The following is a 7,175-nucleotide window of genomic DNA, read 5'->3' as shown; positions in this document are numbered from 1 at the left end:
ATAAAAAAAAAAAAAAAATAGGACCAGATACTCACATCACAGGAGCAGGGCCAAAAAGAGATCCCTGAAGTGCAGTCTCCCTTCAGGGACTGGGGGTGCCACACCCCACTTCCAGGTGGGCTCCACCCAGGACCAATTCTCTCTCCCTGGTTACCTTCACCATCGTGAGGGTGGACATACCAGCTAACAACAGACAAACCCACCTATTGGATGAGAAGGGAAGCAGGAAAGATACTGATCTCCAACCAAAACAATCTTGTTTCTTCCTTCAAGATTTTTTTTTCTTTTCTTCTCCCTCTCTATTCTCCCGCCCTCATATCCCCGATATATGTGAAACAAGAATTTTGCATGAATTAGGATTTTGAGGTCTGAGACATCTGAATAGTATTACAGTTGTGTTATATATTCTTTTATTTTTCTTTTTGTCCTCTAATTTTTACTATTTTAACATTTTTAATTTTTCTTAATATATATGTGTGTCTGTTTTATGTACTCTACTGTCTTCTCTCTTACATGTCTACCCCAAATTACTTCTTCTCTATTCTCCTGCCACTAACCTTCTTCTTTAGATTACTCTTTCATATTTCCTAAGATATAATAACTCTATATCCTCACCATCTACCTCCTCAGCATATCTTCCTACATCTTACCCCTGGTTCTTTGTCCACCATTAGAAACTGTAGACTTCTTTACAAACCTACTGATTATATTGTAGATAATAATTGAATTCACCATTTCTGTACATTGTGACCAAATTGTAAATGTCTACTAGCAACTATTTGTTTTTGGGTGCTGTACTGTTTATACTGGGATCTGTTAACATTGCCCTACCCCTCAAAGGAGAAGTATTGGAAGCCTACAGGAGCACCATAAGTCGATAGGGTGAAAACGGTAACAGCTTGGATCACACTGATAGAAGGGAAGACACAAGAGCAACATGAAAAGACAAGGGAAGAAAGTGCCCGAAATACATCAAGATACCACATTATTAGAATCCACGGCCAGCACAGCAGATGAAATTACAGAGAGTGAGTTCAGGATATACTTAATTAAAATGCTCTGTGAATTAAAGGATGATATAAGAGAGCAAATAAAGACAGAAAAATGTCATTTCAACAAAGAGCTACATCGACAAATACAGAAAGCAAAGGGGTATTTCAATAAGGAGAGAGAGGTTCTAAAGAAAAACCAAACAGAAATCCTTGAAATTAAAGGAACAATAAATCAAATTAAAAGTTCAATTGAAAGCATCACCAACAGATTAGACCACTTGGAAGATAGGACCTCAGACAATGAAGACAAGATATATAATCTTGAAAAGAATGTAGACCACACAGTGAAAATGGTAAGAAACCATGAGCAGAACATTCAAGAAATATGGGATAGCATAAAAAGACCAAATTTAAGAGTTATTGGGATAGAGGAAGACATAGAGTTCCAAACCAAAGGAATAAGCAATCTATTCAATGAAATAATATCAGAAAATTTTTCAAACATGAAGAACAAATTGGAAAACCAAATCCAAGAGACTTACAGGACACAAAATGTATAAAATCACAATAGATCCAAACAAAGGCACTTTACAATGAAAATGTCTAACACACAGAAAAAGGTGAGAATATTAAAAGCCACGAGAGCAAGGAATCAGATTACATATAAGGAAAAACAAATTAGGTTATATGCAGATTTTTCAACCCAGACCCTGAAAGCTAGAAGATCCTGAAACAACATATATCAAGCTTTGAAAGAAAATGGGTGCCAACAAAAAATCTTATATCCAGCAAAATCAAGCTTTAGATTTGATAATGAAATAAAAACCTTCCATGATAAACAAAAGTTAAAGAAATTACAGCTAGAAATCCTGCACTACAGAACTTCCTTGGCAAAATATTCCTTGAAGAGAAAATGAAAAACAATGAATAAAATCAACAGAGGGAGGTATTGCACTAAAGGAAAACAAATCAAAAGAGAAACCAAGTCAAATTAAATAACAAAAATAAACAAAAATGACTGGGAATACAAATCATGTCTCAATAATAACCCTGAATGTTAATGGCCTAAACTCACCAATCAAAAGACATAGGCTAGCTGATGAGTTTTAAAAAAAAGACCCAACAATATGCTGCCTCCAAGAGACTCATAACATAGTAAAAAACATACACAGACTACAGGTGAAAGGTTGGGAAAAATTATACCACTCACATGGACTGCAGAAGCAAGCAGGGATTTCCATCCTTGTATCAAATAAAGTAGACTTTAAGCTAACCTTAATTAAAAGAGGTAAAGAAGGACATTTCACACTGCTCAATGGAACCACACACCAACAAGACATAACAATTATAAATATATATTTCCTCCAAAATAGAGCATCTGTGTTCACCAAACAAACTCTTCTCAAGTGTAAGAGTCAAACTGACCACAACACAATAACTCTGGGTGACTTTAACATACCTCTTTCTCCACTGGATAGATATTTCAAACAAAAGCTGAAGGAACTCAATAATACAATCAATATCATAGACTTAACTGACACTTAAAAAAATACGAAATAGAATATTTCATGTTTCAACAAGCAAGTACACTTTCTTCTCAGCAGCACATGGATCCTTCTCTAGAACAGACTATATATTATGCCACAGAGCAACTCTTAACAAATACAAAAAAAGTAGAGATGCTATCCTTGCACTCTATCAGATCACAATGGAATGAAATTAGAAATCAATGATAAAATAAAAAATAAAAACTACTCAAATTTCCAGAGACTAAGTACTATACTACTAAATGAACAATGGGTTGCAAAAGACATCAGAGAGGAGAGTTAAAAAATTCTTAGAGGTAAATGAAAATACTCATACAACATATCAAAATCTCTGGGACATTATGAAGGCATTATTAAAAAGTAAGTTTATTGCATGAAGTTCATTCCTTAAAAGAAGAAAAAGTCAACGAATAAATGACCTAACATTACAGCTCAAAGTGATAGAAAAAGAAGAACAAATCAACACCAAAGCAGCAGAAGATAGGGAATAATTAATATCAGAGTTGAAATCAATGAAATTGTAACAAAAGAAACAATTGAAAAAATTGACAAAACAAAAAGTTGGTTCTTCAAAAAACAAAAAAAAAATGGACAAACCCTTCGCCATGCTAACAAAGAGAAGGAAAAAAACTCAAATTACTAACATAAGGTGATGAAAAAGGAAATATCACAACAGACACTGCATAAATACAGAAGATAATTTGAAATTATTTTGAAAATTTGTACTCCGATAAAATAGACAATATTGAAAGCATTGATAAATTTCTAGAGTCATGTGATTTGCCAAAATTGTATCAGGATTATATAGAGTATATACACAATTCAAACAGATCAATTTCAAGCAATGAAACAGAAGATGCCATCAGAAGACTACCAACCAAGAAAAAACCCAGGACCAGAAGGATGCACAGCTGAGTTCTACAAGAGCTATAAAGAACAACTAATACTTATACTCTTCAAATTATTTCATGAAACAGAAAAAGAGGGAGCACTTCCAAACTCATTCTAGGAGACCAATATCACCCTGATTCCAAGACCAGGAAAATACACATCAAAGAAAGAAAACTTTAGACTAATATCTCTAATGACCATTGATACAAAAATTCTTAATAAAATTCTGGAAAATCAGATACAAAAACATGCCAAAAAGATAGCACACCACACCACAATCAAGTGGGGTTCATCCCAGGGATGCAAGGTTGGCTCAACATACAAAAATTAATAAATATAATTCATCACATCAGTAGACTTAAAGATAAGAATCATATGATTATCTCAATAGACACAGAAAAAGCATTTGACAAAATGCAGCATCCATTCATATTCAAAACCACTAGAAAAACTAGGGATAACAAGAACATATCTCAACATCATAAAAGCTATCTATGCTAAGCCTCAGGGCCACATCATTCTAAATGGAGAAAAACTGAAGGCATTCCCTCTAAAAACTGGAATAAGACAGGGATGCCCTCTTTCACCACTTCTATTTAACATAGGTCTTGAAACACTGGCCAGAGCATTTAGACAGATGAAAGAAATTAAAGGGATGCAGATAGGAAAAGAAGAACTCAAATTAGCACTATTAGCCAACGGTATGATTCTATACCTAGAAATCCCAAAAATTTCTACCAGAAAATTTCTAGAACTAGAAAATAAATTCAGAAATTAGCAGGATACAAAATCAACACCTATAAATAAAAGACATTTCTGTATATCAGTGACAAATCCTCTAAAAGGGAAACGAGGAAAATTACCTCATTTACAATAGCCTCAAAAAAATAAAAAAAAAATACTTGGGAATCAACCTAACAAAAGAGGTGAAAGACATCTGCAATGAAAACTACAGAATGCTAAAAAAAAGAAAGGAAAGAAGACCTTAGAATATGGAAATATCTCCCTTGTTCTTGGACAGGCAGAAATAATATTTTCAAAATGACCATACAACCAACAGCATTATACAGCTTTAATGGAATTCCATTAAAAATCCTAATTACATTCCTCATAGAAATAGAAAAAGCAATCATGAAATTCATCTGGAAAAAATAAGAGACCAAGAATAGCTGAAGAAATCCTCAGCACAAAGAGTGAAGCAGGTGGCATCACTATACCAGACCTTAAACTCTACTAGAGCAATAGTAACAAAAACAGTATGATATTGGCACCAAAATAGACTGATAGACCAATGGTACAGAATAGAGGACACAGAGACTAACCCACATAATTACAGTTATCTTCTATTAGACAAAGGTGCCAAAAACATACACTGGAGAAAAGATAGCCTCTTCAACAAATGGTGCTGGAAAAACTGGAAATCTATATGCAACAAAATGAAATTAAACCCCTATCTCCCATGCACAATATGCAACTCCAAGTGGATCAAGGACCTAGGAATTAAACCAGAGACAGTGCACCTATTAGAAGAAAAATCAGGCCCAAATCTCCATCATGTTGAATTAGGCCCCAACTTCCTTAATAAGACTCCTATAGAACAAGAATTAAAATCAAGAATCAATAAATGGGATGAATTCAAATTCAAAAGCTTCTTCTCAGCAAAAGAAACAATCAGTGAGGTGAAGAGAGAGCCCACAGCTTGGGAGCAAATTTTTATCATTTGCACATCAGGTAGAATATACAAAGGGTATATAAAGAACTCAGAAAACTAAACACCCAAAAAACAATTAACACAATCAATAAATGAGCCAAGGAACTGAACAGACACTTCTTAGAAAAGGATATACAATCAATCAACAAATATATGAAAAAATGTTGAACATCTCTAGCAATTAAAGAAATGCAAATCAAAAGCACTCTAAAATTTCGTCTCACTCCAGTCAGAATGGCAGCTATTAAGAATACAAACAACAATAAATGTTGGTGGCGAGGATGTGGGGGGAAAGGCACACTCATACACTGCTGGTGGGATTGCAAATTGGTGCAGCCCATATGGAAAGCAGTATGAAGATTCCTTGGAAAACTGGGAATGAACCACCATTTGACCCAGTTACCCATTCCTTGGTCTATATGCAAAGGACTTAAAAAAACAGCATACTACAGGGAAACAGCGACATCAATGTTTATAGCAGTGCAATTCAAATTGCTAAACTGCGGAACCAACCTAGATGCCCTTCAGTAGATGAATGGATAAAGAAAATGTGGTGTATGTAAACAATGAAATATTACTCAGCAATGAAAACTATTTTTTAAATTAGTTTTTTAAAAAAATAGTTTTAATAAAAGCATGACATTTACAGGTAAATGGATAGAGTTGGATAATATAATGCTTAGTGAAGTTAGCCAATCCCAAAAAACCAAATGCCAAATGTTTTCTCTGATATAAGGAGGCTGATTCACAATGGGATTGGGAGGGGGAGCCTGGGAGGATTAGAGGAACTGTAGATAAGGCAAAGGGGTAGGAGGTGAAGGGAGCAGGTATGGGGATAAAAAAGATGGTGGAATGAGATGTATATCTTTAACCTAAGTACATGTATGAAGACACGAATAGTGTGAATATAATTTGTATACAACCAGAGGTATGAAATATCATCCTCTGTATGTGTAATATGAATTGTAATGTGTTCTGGTGTCACATATAAAAAATTAGAATAAAAAATTTAAAAAAACACATTTCTAAATCACTCATTCATTAACTTGTCAAGTGCTGTTTAGAGCCAATAAAATCACACACTCAAAGGCAATTATAAAACTGAAATAATAGACCTTATACAAATGATAAAGAATATGCTTAGATATAATTATCATAATATTATTATCAAAATGGAAACATAAAATTCCAGTCAATTTTGAACCCTAAAATAATATATCCACAGATCTTTATATGTTTAGTTTTAAGTGTGAGAAGCACTATCTAGTAGACATGCAAAAAATATGGTATTTTTCACACAAGCAGCATTTAGTAACTATTTTAATTTTACCACAAATCATTTGGAAGTTGATAAATTAGAAATTTGAATGCTTTTATGAGTGGGAATAGGGTATCAGAGATTGAACCCAGAGGTGCTTAACCACTGATCCACACCCTTAGCCCTTTTTATTTTGAGAGAGGGTCTCACTAAGTTGCTCAGGGCCTTGCTAAGTTGCTGAGGGGCTGGCTTTGAACCTGACAATCCTCCTGGCTCAACTTCTTGAGCCCTTGGGATTACAGGTGTGTACCACTGCACCCAGCCTGAATGTTTGTTGTTTTTGTTTTGTTTATTTGTTTTTGAGAGTGGTGAAACTATAGCTTTGCACCCAGACCTTTACAACACAATTTAGTTTACCTTAGAATTAAGGTAAAAATCTTTGTATTTTCAATAAAAAGAGTAGTTACTTCACTAAGTTCACTATTTTCATTTCAGTACACAAATATAAATTCTGTATTTTCCTCCACAGAAGTTTTTCTACAGATTGCAGTAACAATAATTAAATAACTCGAGTCATATTTGAATGGATATTTCTTAATTAATTTTGAATGTATGTGCTAGAGGAAAGTAGATTTAATTATTGAAGTAGGGATGTTAAAAGGGACTCTGTTTGGATAGTTGGGATGTTAAAGCATTTATTTCACTAATTCTCAGTCATGACTTATTTACATAGAAAGCTACGCATCTTGTTTTTCCTTAATGGTGATATCTCCAAT

The 7,175-nt window shown here is 34.0% G+C and overlaps 1 long non-coding RNA gene across 10 annotated transcripts in view; it reads right to left on the bottom strand.

Moving 5' to 3' along the window:
• Nucleotides 1-7,175, bottom strand: part of LOC125616089 — a 307,484-nt gene that overhangs the window by 254,223 nt on the left and 46,086 nt on the right. The gene's annotated exons all lie outside the window — the stretch shown is intronic.

Source organism: Marmota marmota, unplaced genomic scaffold (genome assembly GCF_001458135.2).
Source record: "Marmota marmota marmota unplaced genomic scaffold, marMar, whole genome shotgun sequence".
In the NCBI taxonomy this organism is placed as follows: Eukaryota; Metazoa; Chordata; class Mammalia; order Rodentia; family Sciuridae; genus Marmota; species Marmota marmota.
The sequence above is the reverse complement of the archived record's forward strand: the minus strand, read 5'-3'. Positions and strand labels throughout refer to the sequence as shown.